Source organism: Podarcis cretensis (genome assembly GCF_951804945.1).
Source record: "Podarcis cretensis genome assembly, chromosome: 6".
In the NCBI taxonomy this organism is placed as follows: domain Eukaryota; kingdom Metazoa; phylum Chordata; class Lepidosauria; order Squamata; family Lacertidae; genus Podarcis; species Podarcis cretensis.
The window spans coordinates 7,032,093-7,047,593 of NC_137175.1; the positions used below are offsets into that span (position 1 = coordinate 7,032,093).

The window sequence follows — 15,501 nt, forward strand, 5'->3', positions numbered from 1 at the left end:
CGTGACAGGGAGGGAGACCTAATACTGCTTGCCTGCCTGCCTCTCCATCACTGGGCCAGCAGCCGAGGCAGAAATAAAATACGCTTTCTGATCTCCTCCGCCGCAAGTGTTCTAGGGGCTCACTCAGTGCTCTTCTCTGATCGGCCACTTCTGACTCTGTTCAGTGAAGATTGCAGGGTGGGGAGGGGGGAAACAGAACAGAGGGCCTTCTGGATGCTGAGCATGTGCCCCGTGGCTTGAATGACAGCTTCTTCCCAAAAATAAATGTCTGGAAAGACGGACGTCTTTCTAGGGGGCCCTAGAAAGTGTTGCAGAGTTAAGGAGTGCAGACATAAGCAACCTTCCGTAATTCATAGAATTGTAGAGTTGGAAGGGACCACAAGGGTCATCTATAGTCCACCTTCCTGTAATGCAGGAATCTTTTGCCCAACGTGGGGCTTGAACCCACGGCCCTGAGATTAAGAGTCTCGTGCTCTACTGAGTGAGCTATCCATCATGAGCCTTCATCCACCCATCTTCCCCACAAGTCTTTACCCAACCCATTCTGGAAGCAGAAGGCATTGGGGAAGATGGAGTGTACAGAGCGATGTGGAAAGGTAGAAACTAGGAAGGAGGGAGCCTCCTCGGTTGGAGAAGTGATGCATGCTGCTGCTGCTGCTGCTGCTTTGGTTGGAAAAGCAGCATGTGTCCTGCTGCAAAACAAGACTGGCCCTGCCTACTCAAAATTTCTAAAGTGCATTTGAAGTAGAGAATCTGATTCAGTTTGCACTGAAAGGCGAATCTACCTATTCTGCACTGTCCAATGTGTGAACCAAAACACAGGCATCCCTTTGAAATGTGCACTTCTCTGAATATGGCAATGCAGTTCTCCACACAAGCAATGTGTACAAAAAAATGCATAGTGTGCATAAAAAACACCCATCCCTAACTTGGGGCCAGAACTAGCGATTCATCATAAAACATGGGAGCAGGGCTACTAATCCCGTGTTTGCCTTTGAAGAGAGGGGAAAAAGGGGCTGGTCACTTGCAGGGAAGAACCAATATGTGTGTGCAGGAAGGCCAGGGAATTAACTATTCCCTCGGTCATTTCTGGTCTTCTGAAACTGGTCCTCATTCTAGCTGAGCTCCAAGACCATGTTTCCCAGGGAAATGGGGAAAGTTGCTGCCGGGGAAGGGTTAAGCACACACAACACAAAACGATTCCACTTCCTTCACCTTTAGAGGCAAACGCAGGATTGGGAACTCTACATTTGTTGATGAGCATCTGGTTTCACCATTTGGGCAACTCCTTCCTGTCATTCAGCAGCCTCTCTATGCAACTCTGGGCTTCGTTGGTCAGATGAGGCTCGCACGAGCATTTGCACAATCTCCTTTCCCAGAATGCAAACAGAGGTGAAAGAAGCTAGCCAGGTTCACTGCATTGCTTTCAGTTGAGTGTTGTTTTAAAAAAATACACATAGGAATTTATTTAATCTCAACTCTAAATATTCAATACAGTGCTACCTCGGGTTACAGACGCTTCAGATTACAGACGCTTCAGGTTACACACTCCGCTAATCCAGAAATAGTACCTCGGGTTAATAACTTTGCTTCAGGATGAGAACAGAAATCACGCGGTGGTGGTGGCCCCATTAGCTAAAGTGGTACCTCAGGTTAAGAACAGACCTCCAGAACGAATTAAGTTCTTAACCCGAGGTACAAATAAGAAACAAATAATGGATTGAACAAAGTAATCCTGTTTGCAAAAAGGACTTCTGCTTGTGCAGCAGAACTTCCCCTTCTGCTCTGCCCCCACCCCCAGGATCTGGGGGCAACATGGGAAGGAGAGGGGACGTTGCCTTGCACAAATGTTAAGTCCTGGAGCAAATGGGAGGGCTTTGTTCGATACAACCACAGCATCTACATTCATGCACATACACCAAGAATATCGTAACTCACGCTAAACTCCGAGAGCCAGGCCGCAAGGCTGCAAGATACAGTGCTTGAGCATGCAAGGAATTTGGATCCGCTTGTGTTGAACACACAGGACTCCTGGCCACATGCTGCCTCTACCAGCATAGAAGGAAGGCTGGAAAGGCTTCAGGGCTCCCTTGCCCCTTGACTTCCCCAGTGCTCACAGCAGGAGGAAGCTGCCCCGGACTCGTACTCAGCAAGCACAGCAGCTCTTTGCTGGAGGAGGGAGCTGTCTGTTGGCGAGGGCTTCTCCCCGCTGATCTCTTTTGGTGGCTAATCTTCCTTCCCAGCTGCTGGGATATCTTACGCCTAATAAACATGCACTGACAGATGCTTTCAGTGGAAATCCCAAAGGAAGGAGGCTCCGCATGAACATGGAAATAGACAAAGCTGGTGCTTTATCCCAGGTCAATTAGCCCATCTTGCCCCCCAATACAGTTTATTCCAGCCTTCCCCAACCTTGTGCCCTCCAGATATTTTGGATTACAGCTCCCAGCCAGCACATCTGGTGCTTGTAGTCTAAAACACCTGGTTAGTTTGGATCTGCAGTACAAAACACCAGAGGTTGAGGAAGGATGGTTTATTCTGACTGGCAGCAGCCTAGTCAGAATAGTTTCGCCCAGTCCTGCTGACCAAGTGGTAATCCCAGAAGTGATTTATTAGTGGCCACAAACAAACAAAAGTACGAGGGAGACCCTTCAATGTGATTAATCACACCATCTCTGAAACTTACAGCATTGCTCAACCAGTATTTGGGGCTGCAATTCAAGGCACTGTGGTTTTAAGCAACTTCTAGTGCCGAAAAGACAAGCTGCTTTTGAAGCTCAGCAGTAACGGCTTGTCTCTTCGGGATCAACTTAAGCAAACAAATGGGGGGAAATACCCAGCTAGCAAGTTATTTCCGTTATCAGACAGGTCCCTTTAGTTCAAACCCATTGGCCGCAATCTGAAAAAGGTCACACACCATGGCTATTCTTTTTGGGTTTTCGGAGCACAGAGAATCTCCAGATTTTAGAGTGGAGAAAGTGTGAGATAGCAATAGTTGGGAGGAGAAGGGCCCTTGCTGATATTCCTGCACTGCAGGGGGTTGGGCCCTCGAGGTTCCTTCCAATTCTATAATTCTTTGATTACGATTACAAAAAATAGTCGGTCCCTAATTCTGTTCCCTAGGAGGCTTCTGAAGGCCACCATCCACTTTCAGTGGGCTGAATGTGGCTTTGCAGATTGCAAGCTGTGCAGACCTAGCCTAGCGAGGGCACACGAAAATCTGCAGAGGATCTGCCCAGCAGCAGAGCAAAGGAGGAAGTTCATTTTGGGTAGCTAAAATACTGGGGCAGTTTATCTCAAAACGCCCTTTAAAAAGAGGAAGGAGAGAGAGTGTGTTAATTGCGAAGAGGAACAATCTGAAAATGCGGAAATTTCCCAAGACAACAAAATAAGGACCCGTCTCTCTGCTTTGAAAAGGGGGCGGCTGCCCCTTTTCGTTCTGGGGAACCTGGACTCGTACGCAACAGATTTAACAGCGCAGTTCAAGAGTCATTGCCACCCGGTTTCCAAATTGTGACTTGGTGATTCGGCAGTGTGACGTTCAAAGGGGTCACCAGGAGCCAGCCCTACGCCACATAAATTAAGTTTAAAAAACTGGAATTCTAATGGGAACAGAGACTATAGTACATTCCACTGGAACGGCCAAAAGCCATGCAAAAAAATGTTTACAATTTATTTCCACAAGCTTTCCCTGGAGTGTGACCTAGTGATAGGTTATTGTGTCTTTTAATTATTATTATTATTATTTTTAAAAAGAGAATTTGACATTGTTCGCTGATTCGGCATTTTACTATTAAGCAGTATATGAATTTGCAAAGAAAAAAATATATATACAAAAACGCCCACACTGCTCAGTCGGTAGAGCATGAGATTCTTAATTTCAGGGTCGTGGGTTTGAGCCCCACAATGGGCAAAAAGGTTCCCAGTAAAGTTGCCTCACATCCAGAGACAACCCAAGGCATTTTGCCGACGCCATATCCAAACGGCATTCACCTCTCCTACCACAAACCTGCGGTAAAAATACATGTTGGTTAACTAATTGTCAATTTTTGCCATTCTTTCCTGGCCGCACAAGAAACTGCCAGCTGAGGTAGGCCGCCTCTTCCGGCCTAACGTTAGGACCGGGCCTAGTTTTCATCTAATTTCCTGGGCATCTTTGCCCACTATTACTTGGGATATTTTCACCGCCTGGAAACCAGAGGCTTAATTCTCACACTGAAAACCACAGGGTTTGAATCCAGCCCAAAGGCCACATTCACACCATATATTCAAAGCACGATGATGCCACATTAAACCATCATGGCTTCCCCCAGAGAATCCTGGGAAATGTCGTCTGTTCAGGGTGCTGAGAGTGGCCAGGAAGGCCGCCATTTTTTGCACTCCCTTCTGAAGAGGAGTCAACTATAAAACGACTCTGGGAACTGTAGTCCTGCAAAGGGGAATAGGGGGTTTCCCTGAACAAACTATAATTCTTAGGATTTTTGGAGGGGGAGTGTTTATAGCAGTGATCACCAAACTTGGCCCTCCAGCTGTTTTGGGACTACAATTCCCATTACCCCTGACCACTGGTCCTGCTAGCTAGGGATGATGGGAGTTGTAGTCCCAAAACAGCTGGAGGGCCAAGTTTGGCCGTCACTGGTTTATAGTATATGGCACAAAGTTGCGAATGACTTCTGTCCATGCTGTGGAAATTCCCCTCGCTCTCTTCACACACCCATCTGCTGTGGGGACTCCCCCCCCCCCAATTTTTGGGGGGAGCAATAATAATAGTAATTTTGTTATTTAATATGCCACCCCCATCTGACTGGGTTGCCCCAGCCGCTCTGAGTGGCTCCCAACAAAATATTAAAACACACAATAAAACACAAGCATTTAAAACTTCCCACTTGGAGTAGATTTGGGAGCGGGGGGCGGCAGCGCATGGTGGGATTTTAGGGGAAATTTTGATATGTGGGTACGAATCATTCCACCAGGATGGCAACTCCTGTCAGATCCTGTAACCACCTTGGGTCTTCTTAAAATAAAAATAAAATAAAAGCAGGCAATGAAAAGGAAGCCCCTACATCACAACACAAAATGATGACTAAGCGGAAAGGAAACTCGCTTACTGCCTTTGATATACTATTAAGCTAGAGGGACAATTAGAATAAAATAGATTCAGGAAACTCACAAACTATTATTATTTTTTAATTTGTATACCGCCCTATACCTGCGATTCTCAGGGCAGTTACAACATAAAATCACAATGCAGAAACACAAAATACAGAGTAATAATAATAATAAAACAAACAAACTACTTGGACGTTGAAGTTATGTAGCCAAATTCTGGTCAGAAAATAAAATAAAATACAATTGTAACCTGACAGTACGATGTGTTCTGCCACTACCCCATCTTGAAATAGAGTTAATGTGAACGGAGAAATGAAATGAAAATAATCTGGAGCAGAAATCCTTAAATGTGAAACGTCGTATGAATATTTAAATAAAACGGATAAAAGCAGCAGCGGATTAATATGTTCTGGGAGACGTTTATGGGCTTAGAAAACAGAAATGGGCAGGGGGGAGAGTTGCCAGTTACTGGAAAGAGGGCAATGTGGGGGGTTCAGAAAATACTCGCTCTATAAGACGCACCAGACCAACCTAGTTTTTGGAGAAGGAAAACAAGAAAAAAAAATCTGAATCTCAGAAGCCAGAACAGCAAGAGGGATCGCTGCGCAGCGAAAGCAGCAATCCCTCTTGCTGTTCTGACTTCTGGGATAGCTGCGCAGCCTGCACTCGCTCCATAAGACGCACACACATTTCCCCATACTTTTTAGGAGGGAAAAAGTGAGTCTTACAGAGCAAAAAATACGGTAGCTCCTGGGGAAAACGTGCCATAACTGGGTGTCTCCCAGTTCACCCACAACGGCTGCTGGGAGACGGCTGAGGGTGACCTCAGTGCCAACATAGAGGAAGGAGATGGCAAACTGGGTGGTTGCCATTGCACCCAAGGAATGCATTGTGGTGAAATGACACCCAAATGCCTCGAGCGCCATCTTTGGCCACAGCCCCCCTGCAAAAAGAGCAAGGTTTGCAGTAAAACCACGCACAGGAACCGCTTCGTGCAAACAGCTTCCCACGCAGAAGAGGCGCCCACACGATTTTGTCTTCCTAGGAGCGACGGCGGCACGAGCGCGGCGCTTCAAAGAGGGCTTATTTCTATGCGCCGACCAAGATGCGGCGCATAAGCGTGAACTGAAGCATCAATATGATAATCCACTTAAACATCTATGCATTTATGATCCCTGAAAGAGGAGGTTGGTGGCCGGGGTGGGGGGAGAGAAACGGAGGTGGCAGAAGCAGCTAAAAAGAAGTCTGGTAAAGTGAGAGGAACAAAGGCATGGGAGGAAAAAGAGGTGGGGAGGATATGAAGAGGAAAATGGAAGAGAACGAGCAGAAAGCACTGAGACAAGGACGGGTCACACCAGCGTAAAATAGGATATGAAATATTTTTTCCAGCTCTGAGCACAAATATTCCCGAAACGCCAAGCTTCTGAGTAAGCAGAAATTTCCCTAGTTATGAAGACAATACAAATGTGTATTAAGGGAAATTATTCTGGATTGAACTACAGCATAGCACTGAAGTTTTTAGAATATGGCTTTGACAGGCAGGCCCTTAAATGAGGCAGACAGGTAGACATTTATTTGCCCACAGTTCGTAAGAACTGCCTCCCTGCAAGGAAGCTTTTGCAAACAGGTGGGGGAAAAGCTGGTTCTTTCCCCCCTCTGGCAACAGACACATAAAGTTGTGGGCAGGTGGTTAAAAACCAAAAAAAGCCCAAACACTGTGGACAACTGTTTGCAAAAACTGCTGGGACTGGGCAGTTGCAGAGACACCACCCCATTGCGAAAGGCTATCTTGCCCAAAGTCAGAAGAAGACAACCGTGAGAGCATGGGAAAAGGGTTCCAGGTTAGTACAGGTTCCCTTACCTGTTCCGTGGCTGGCAGGATTCCATCTAGCCATCTTGAGGTCTCTCCAAGCAGACTGATGTCTACTTGCAGGGCACGGCACAACACATTTTGCAAAAAAGGAAGGGAAAAAAAAAGGCAGATAGATAGACTCGAGGGGTGATAGAACAAAAAGAAAAAAAAGGAGGAGAGGGGAAGTGAATGTCTTGTTACTTCACAGGAAAGGGAGTGGCAAAGGAAATGGCATAATCTAAATGCAACGCTAAAGCCCTTTTTTGGGAAAACCCCGGCCATCTCTTGTGAAGGCTTCCTAGAGACAGGAAAAGCTGGTGGCCGCACAGAGAATGAAGAGAGGAAGTGGTTGAGAAAACGAGAAAGAGTGTGGAGGGGGCACAGAACGACGGGGTATGGAACAAGAGAGAGAGAGAGAGAGAGAGAGAGAGAGAGAGAGGGCGTTCCGTGTTACGTTCTCTTGCTGCGCCGCAAAACTCTTCAGCAAAAATATGGCAAAAAATAAGCATTTTATTTATTTTTTTGCAAATATGGAGGTGCATCCATCTAATCACCAACTGGTTTTAAAATACTGCAAAAATAAGCATTTTTTTTTTGCAATTATGGAGGTGCTTTAACCTAATCGCCAAAGCTGGTTAAAAAAATACGTTGCAAAAGATCTGGATCTGCTGGCCTAAGCAATGTGGCTGAGCTCTTGGAATCCCAGGTGGCAGCTTATGGCATTTTATCAGCGTTGTCTGCCATGCCTGTTTTGAGTGCCACAGGAAGACAGAGACCAGGCTGTTCTCATTCAGACCATGCAACTTCCAGATTGGCCGACTGAGAGACATTCTATGCGGAGCCTGCCTTTGGGGCGAAATGTCTGGAACTTGTAGCTGGTTCAGAATGAGACAAATGGCTTGCCAAGTGATGTGAACACAGGAAAACAGGGGTCTGCTTATAGAGTCGGACCACTGGCCCAGATGGCTCAGCATTGCTGACACAGGCTAGTAGCATCTCTCCAGTTTTTCAAGGAGGGGACATTTCCAGTCCTACCTGGAAATGATCCAGACACCTTCTGCATGCAAAACATCCCTTGCCTATGTCCAGACCCGTCCAACCCCCAAGAGACTGTGATCTACTCCCAATATGCAAAAACTGACAGTGATCTATCAAAGGTGGCAACTAAACGGGGGGAGATTTGCCAAGGGTTGTTTAGCTTGGGGGGGGGCAAAGCTGTTTCTCAGTGATTACTTCCTATTGTCCCACGATCTACCTGAAGCACCCCGGTGATCTACCAGTAGATTGCGATCTACTGGTTGGACATCCCTGCTCTGTCTGATCTCTAAATCCTAAAACAACTTGGGTCCTAATTATCTGTAGTCCCATTACGAACCTGCCCTCCCTTCCAGCTCTTGAAACCTTCTTGGGGAGGTTCACCTACAGCAGCGGTGTCCAAACTTTTTTCAAAGAGGGCTGGATTTGAAGAGGTGAAGGGCCGTGGGGGCCAACCAAGGTTGTTGACCTCTGACCTTTTCTTAGGATTGAAGTTGTTGAACTTTTTAGGATTTTACCCCAAAGTTGTTGAGCCAGATTAGGCCCCCGAAACGGACTTTGGACATGCCTGACCTACAGACTCCATCCAACAAAAAGTCTGGCTTAGCTTCTGTGGGGAAAGGTGTCTTCTCCTGGGCAGCCCCCAAACTCTAGAACTCTCTTCCAATGAAGGTTTGAGTAGTCTGCTTCCAGGTGTCTAGTTCCCTTTCCCCCAGAAGGCTTTCATCCACCTGCATGGCATGCCTGCCAGTGGTTACCAGGCTAGTAGCTAAATGCAAGCCTACATTATACCACTCACCATCTTGCACAAGATTTCATTTTTCTGAATGGGAATGACAATCTCCAACGCTATGAACTAAGCACTATGTATGTCCCAGCTGTTATCTGAATGTACAGTGGTGCCTCGCAAGACGAAAAGAATCCGTTCCGCAATTCTCTTCGTCTAGCGGTTTTTCGTCTTGCGAAGCAAGCCCATTGACGGCTTAGAGGATTAACGCTATTAGCGGCTTAGCGGCTTTTAGCGGCTTAGCGGATAAGCAGCTTAGAAAAAAGGGGGGGGGGAGGAAAAAACCCCGCAGGAACTCGCAAGACATTTTCGTCTTGCGAAGCAAGCCCATAGGAAATTCGATTTGCGAAGCACCTCCAAAACGGAAAACCCTTTCGTCTAGCGGGTTTTCCGTCTTGCGAGGCATTCGTCTTGCGGGGCACCACTGTATATGAAACTGCTTTCTGAAGTCTTTTCATATATGTTAATTGCTCAAACTATATATTTTTTTAATACATGCAATGTATGTGGTTTGGTTTGGATGGTATTGCGACAATTGCCTTGAGATGCTTCAAAGGAAGGGATTCATAAATAAAATTAAGAATAATTTCAACGTAGCCAAATGTCACAGCAAGGGTACTTAAACAAAAGAAAGTAGCACCAAATAGTTTTCTATAAATGTGTTGTTGATTTTAACCTCAATCCCACACAGTTTCAGGGCAATTCTGTGAACAGGTTCTTTCATGTAAGCCCCACCGGGCCCACTCACTTCTGCATAGGATCAAGGTTACACAGCCCCCACAACATTCCAACAAAACACAGAAAATATGGGCCAATGCTGTGCAGAATATGTTTTCCACTAGCTAAAGATTCGAGCTCTTACAGGTTTGGGCCATTATGAATGGGTGGTGTAATGGTTCTAGGGGTTGCTCATGCATAAACCGGTGGAACACCTGGCTGGGTTGCCTGAGTGAACCTTTTCTGTCCGGACAGCCACTCGCCCGTGGCTGTCTCAATCGCTGGCAGAATCCGTCAGTGGGCGTTTCTTGAACTTCTTCCAGCAAAGAAGCTCTTTGACGCCTAGTCTCCGCCTACTCTCCCTGCGCAGAAGCCTTCTGCGCAAGGAGGGTGTAGACAGCAGAGGAACCTTACTCTCCCTGCTGGTCCCTGGCAAGGAGTCATGGGACTGCCTCGCCGCTTCCCCCATCTGCCCCCCTTCTCCACTGGTGCTACGCTGATTCTCTTCTTTCCAAATCACAACTTCTATGTGGCTTCTTTGCTGTCTCCAAAGCCCCTTTGAAATCCAGTTTAAATCCATACCATTCCCATGCACTGCATACTGCCATCAGCAGGGGTATATATCCCAACTTGGGTTCTGCAGACAGCTCCATGCATGATATTTCTCTGGGCAGGAGCTACGACAACCCTGGACAATGTGGGACTAGGGTGGAATCTACACACATATTAAAAACGCTGCGAAAATGCATTTTTTTTTAAAAAAAAAAGTTTTGAAAAATACATTGAATTTTGCATAGCTCACTGTTGCCATCTAGTGTCGAACCGCATTTTTGCCATCTAGTTGCCATCTAGTGTCGAACCGCGACAATATCACATTTGTATATTGCACTTTACAACACATTTAAACCTTTTTTTGCAGCTGTGTAGCTGCGTCCTTAGGGACGCGGGTGGTGCTGTGGTGTAAACCACTGAGCCTTGGGCTTGCCGATCGGAAGGTCGCAGTTCGAATCCCCGCAATGGGGTGAGCTCCAGTTGTTCGGTCCCAGCTCCTGCCAATCTAGCAGTTCGAAAGCATGTCAAAGTGCAAATAGATAAATAGGTACCGCTCCGGCGGGAAGGTAAACGGCGTTTCCGTGCGCTGCTCTGGTTTCGCCAGAAGCGGCTTAGTCATGCTGGCCACATGACCCGGAAAAACTGCGGACAAACGTCGGCTCCCTCGGCCAGAAAAGCGAAATGAGCACCGCAACCCTAGATTTGTTTGCGACTGGACTTAATTGTCAGGGGTCCTTTATCTTTACCTGTGTAAAGATATCTCCAGGGATTCCTAACCATGTATACCCGAGCCTGGTCACTTCATTCCCTCCGGAGAGTTGCTTTTAGTAGAGCTGTATGCACTTGAGCAGGCATAGGCAAACTCTGGCCCTCCAGATGTTTGGGACTACAATTTCCATCATCCCTAGCTGACAGGACCAGTGGATGCTGGGAATTGTAGTCCCAAACATCTGGAGGGCCGGAGTTTGTCTATGCCTGCTCTGGGCCTTTGGTGTGGTAGCACCTGCCCTATGGAATGTGCTTCCAACAAGACAGTATTAAGCTCATCTCTTCTCCCAGGTGTTCACAGAAAGGCGATCCAGTTACAGTGGTGCCCCGCAAGACGAATGCCTCGCAAGACGGAAAACTCGCTAGACGAAAGAGTTTTCTGTTTTGGAGGTGCTTCGCAAAATGAATTTCCTATGGGCTTGCTTCGCAAGACGAAAATGTCTTGCGAGTTCCTGCGGGGTTTTTTTCCTCCCCCCCCCCTTTCTAAGCCGCTAAGCCGCTTATCCGCTAATAGCGCTAAGCCGCTAAGCCGTCAATGGGCTTGCTTTGCAGGACGAAAAAACCGCTAGACGAAGAGACTCGCAGAACGGATTCTTTTCGTCTTGCGAGGCACCACTGTATGTTGATGCATCAAGCTGCTCTACAGAGGCAGAAGTGGCCAACTGACCAATTGACTGACCGCCCAGTTCCTCACTGACCGTTGCACTGCTGAGACCTTGAAGCAGAACTCACTTATTCACATCCTGATCTGAGAGTCACCGCCACATGAGAGAAGCCCAGCCCCACAGGGGGAAAAGGCGGGTGTCAGAAATGGGTCAATTGTGGAGAAAAGAATCATAGAATCATAGAGTTGGAAGAGACCACAAGGGCCATCGAGTCCAACCCCCCTGCCAAGCAGGAAACACCATCAGAGCACTCCTGACATATGCTTGTCAAGCCTCTGCTTAAAGACCTCCAAAGAAGGAGACTCCACCACACTCCTTGGCAGCAAATTCCACTGTCCAACAGCTCTTACTGTCAGGAAGTTCTTCCTAATGTTTAGGTGGAATCTTTTTTCTTGTAGTTTGGAACCATTGCTCCGTGTCCGCTCTTTGAAAGATCTCTTTGAAACCACCCCTGTGGCTGCCAAGGTGGATCTTATTGTTGTCTGTTAAGAGTGCCCAAGAGCATTCAGCTTCTGAACAAATTCCCAGAAGCTCCAGATCACTTCGCCCCTTCGAAAAGCTGGTATCACAGCATCAAAAGCATCCGTTTTGCCAAATTCATTAAACTAAATAGCTTTAATTGGATTTGAAATAAATGTGCAATTAATTGCTCCTGCTTTGAATTTCACTGTGCCATTATCTTCCTGAGTGGGCAGTGCAAACCACTATTTTGAATAAAGCTATTTATAGGGTCCAGCGGGAAGGTAAACGGCGTTTCCGTGTGTGGCTCTGGCTCGCCAGAGCAGCGATGTCACGCTGGCCACGTGACCCGGAAGTGTCTCCGGACAGCGCTGGCCCCTGGCCTCTTAAGTGAGATGGGCGCACAACCCCAGAGTCTGTCAAGACTGGCCCGTACGGGCAGGGGTACCTTTACCTTTACCTTTATTTATAGGGTAAGGGACGCGGGTGGCGCTGTGGGTTAAACCAGAGCCTAGAACTTGCCAATCAGAAGGTTGGTGGTTCAAATCCCTGTGACAGGGTGAGCTCCCGTTGCTCGGTCCCTGCTCCTGCCAACCTAGCAGTTCGAAAGCACCTCAAAGTGCAAGTAGATAAATAGGTACCGCTCCGGTGGGAAGGTAAACGGCATTTCTGTGCACTGCTCTGGTTCGCCAGCTGGCCACATGACCCGGAAGCTGTACGCCGGCTCCCTCGGCCAATAAAGCGAGATGAGCGCCACAACCCCAGAGCCGGCCACAACTGGACCTAATGGTCAGGGGTCCCTTTACCCTTTACCTATTTATAGGTTAGAGGGCGCAGGGAAGGAGTTTAAGGAACCAAAGGCGCAAAAAGCGATTTGGGAACCACTGCTCTAGGTTAGGAAGGTTTAGGAAAAGAAACACGGCAGGAGAATCGTGGTCCAGTTTCCTTTCGAAGCAGTGGGTGGGCCAGCCAAGCGAAGAAGAAATGCATGCAGAAATCTGTTACGACGAATGTTTACTACAGGAAGCAGCAGTGACATTTGCACAGGTAATGTGCAGATTACCATCCTCTGGAATATTAAAACAAGGGCCGCCTCGGTTGCCTTCTTAGCGCATGCGGAGGAAATTCCTTTTCAACAAGCCTTTTAAGCCGCGCTCTTTCCCCAGTTTGGAACTGTCTTTAAGGACGCAATTATGGAAATAAAAATGCCGCTCAAAGCAGGGCTGCCTTTCCAGCGTGTGCTGGGTTCAGCAGGTGCAGAATGCAGGTTAACCGGTGCAAGTTACAGAGCTGGCATAAGGCAAAATCTTTCCCACATCCCTGAGCCAGATCATAGCTCCACATTCCCTGAATCTGGGATGGGGGGTGGTGGTGGCGGCTCTGCCAGTGGTTTTTCAACCTTTTCGAGTCCACAGCACCATTGACTTTCTGTGGCTTCCCTGTGGGAGCCACTCAGACCAGGGTTCCGCTACAGGACGCGTGTAAATGGGGATTCCCCCCATTCGCCCCAACCCTGACCTGTTCTTCCCCACCTGCCGGCTCCCCTGAATGTTCCTCAAAGAGAAGGAAAAAGAGAGAGATAACACAGGAAAATATATAGGGGGTGCAAGTGATTCACTGGCCATTCCTCAAGGGATATTCAGAGTAGACCGACTGAAATTAATGGACAGGACTTGCAAGTCGCATGGCATCATTTCTGTAATGAAAGCAACTAGTAAAAATAACAGTTCCAATAATTTCAATGGGACTTCTCTGATTAGGGCTTATTTAGGTTAAACCCCACTATGTCCAGGGTAGCTGTCTACCAGCTCCATCAGGTACACAGGCTGAGACCCTCCCTGCCCGCGGACTGTCTCGCTAGAGTGGTGCATGCTCTAGTTATCTCCCGCTTCGACTACTGCAATGCACTCTACGTGGGGCTACCTTTGAAGGTGACCCGGAAACTACAACTAATCCAGAATGCGGCAGCTAGACTGGTGACTGGGAGCGGCTGCGGAGTCCTGAAAGATCTTCATTGGCTCCCAGTACGTTTCTGAGCACAATTCAAAGTGTTGGTGCTGACCTTTAAAGCCCTAAATGGCCTCGGTCCAGTATATCTGAAGGAGCGTCTCCACCCCCATCGTTCTGCCTGGACACTGAGGTCCAGCTCTGAGGGCCTTCTGGCAGTTTCCTCTCTGTGAGAAGCCAAGTTACAGGGAACCAGGCAGAGGGCCTTCTCGGTAGTGCCCACCCTGTGGAACGCCACTACCGATGTCAAAGAGAAAAACAACTACCAGACTTTTAGAAGACATCTGAATGCAGCCCTGTTTAGGGAAGCTTTTAATGTTTGATGCGTTACTGTATTTTAATATTTTGTTGGAAGCTGCCCAGATGGGCGAGATATAAATAATTTATTATTATTATTATTATTATTATTATTATTATTATTATTTATTATTCTGAGATAAATCTGCATCACTTATTGCATTTCTCCAAGGTGTTCAAGATGGCATTCATGGTTCTCTTCCTCCTCAAGGAATCTACACAACAACCCTGTGTTGTAGGTTAGGCTGAGAGACAGGGACTGGACCAAGGTCACCCAATGAATGTCATGGCTGAGTTGGGATTTGAACCCTGGTCTCCCAGTTCCTAGCCTGACACTCTAACCCAGGCATCCCCAACCTGCGGCCCTCCAGATGTTTTGGCCTACAACTCCCATGATCCCTAGCTAACAGGACCAGTGGTCAGGGATGATGGGAATTGTAGTCCAAAACATCTGGAGGGCTGAAGGTTGGGGATGCCTGCTCCAACCACTAAACCACACTGGTTCTAGGTGACATCACCGGTTTTGTCATCTATCAAGATGACACCTTTTCACTAACGGAAGCTGATTATTTTTCTACTGAATCGTAATGGGAGTGGCTCATTTTTTTTAGCAGTGAGATTCGTTTGCATTTACAAAGATGCCATCTGTGTGTTTCCTTGTAAGCGGTAGTTCTTCCTGTTTAGCAAACTCAGCTTTGCAAATAAGTCTGCAAGGTATGGATGAGCCTACAAAAAATAAAAATAAAAAAAAATGTGCTACTGGCTGCCTGCCCACAAATAGTCATTTGTGACTTTCAAAGCAGCAGGGAGAGAAAGACGCTTTTGTAACGTTTTATTTTTTATCAATGAATGCTTAGAGGACATTGCCACTGGGCCAGCAGATGTTTACAAGCCTGGGCAAACCTGTGATTGACAAGAAAGATGGGCCATGTAAAATTTACAGAGAAAATGCACTGCATTTAAGCAGAAATATATATCTTTTTAAAGACTACTTATATGGCTCCTATCTCCTTCCAAACAACAACAACCCATCCAGCAGACACGTGAGAAACACAAGCCACCATAACAGAGTGATATAGTAGCTAGAAAGTTGGGATAGGCTCTGGGAACCCGGGGGGTCAAATCCAAACTTGGCCATGAAGCTCTCTCATTCATTCATTCATTCATTCATTCATACATATCTATCTATCTATCTATCTATCTATCTATCTATCTATCTATCTATCTAATAAATGTTCATAATGTACAAGGCA

The 15,501-nt window shown here is 47.0% G+C and overlaps 1 protein-coding gene across 3 annotated transcripts in view; it reads right to left on the minus strand.

Annotated features, from left to right (window-relative positions):
* Positions 1–15,501, minus strand: part of RGS19 (regulator of G protein signaling 19) — a 58,715-nt gene that overhangs the window by 27,531 nt on the left and 15,683 nt on the right. The window contains exon 1 of one of the 3 annotated variants that reach the window (XM_079980006.1): positions 6,971–7,122. The exons of 1 other annotated variant lie outside the window; for it this stretch is intronic. The gene's annotated coding sequence lies outside the window, so the exon portion shown is untranslated. Of the gene's footprint in view, positions 1–1,938; positions 2,349–6,970; positions 7,123–15,501 lie in introns of those variants that run through there. One more of the 3 variants, XM_079980008.1, reaches the window with a different exon arrangement.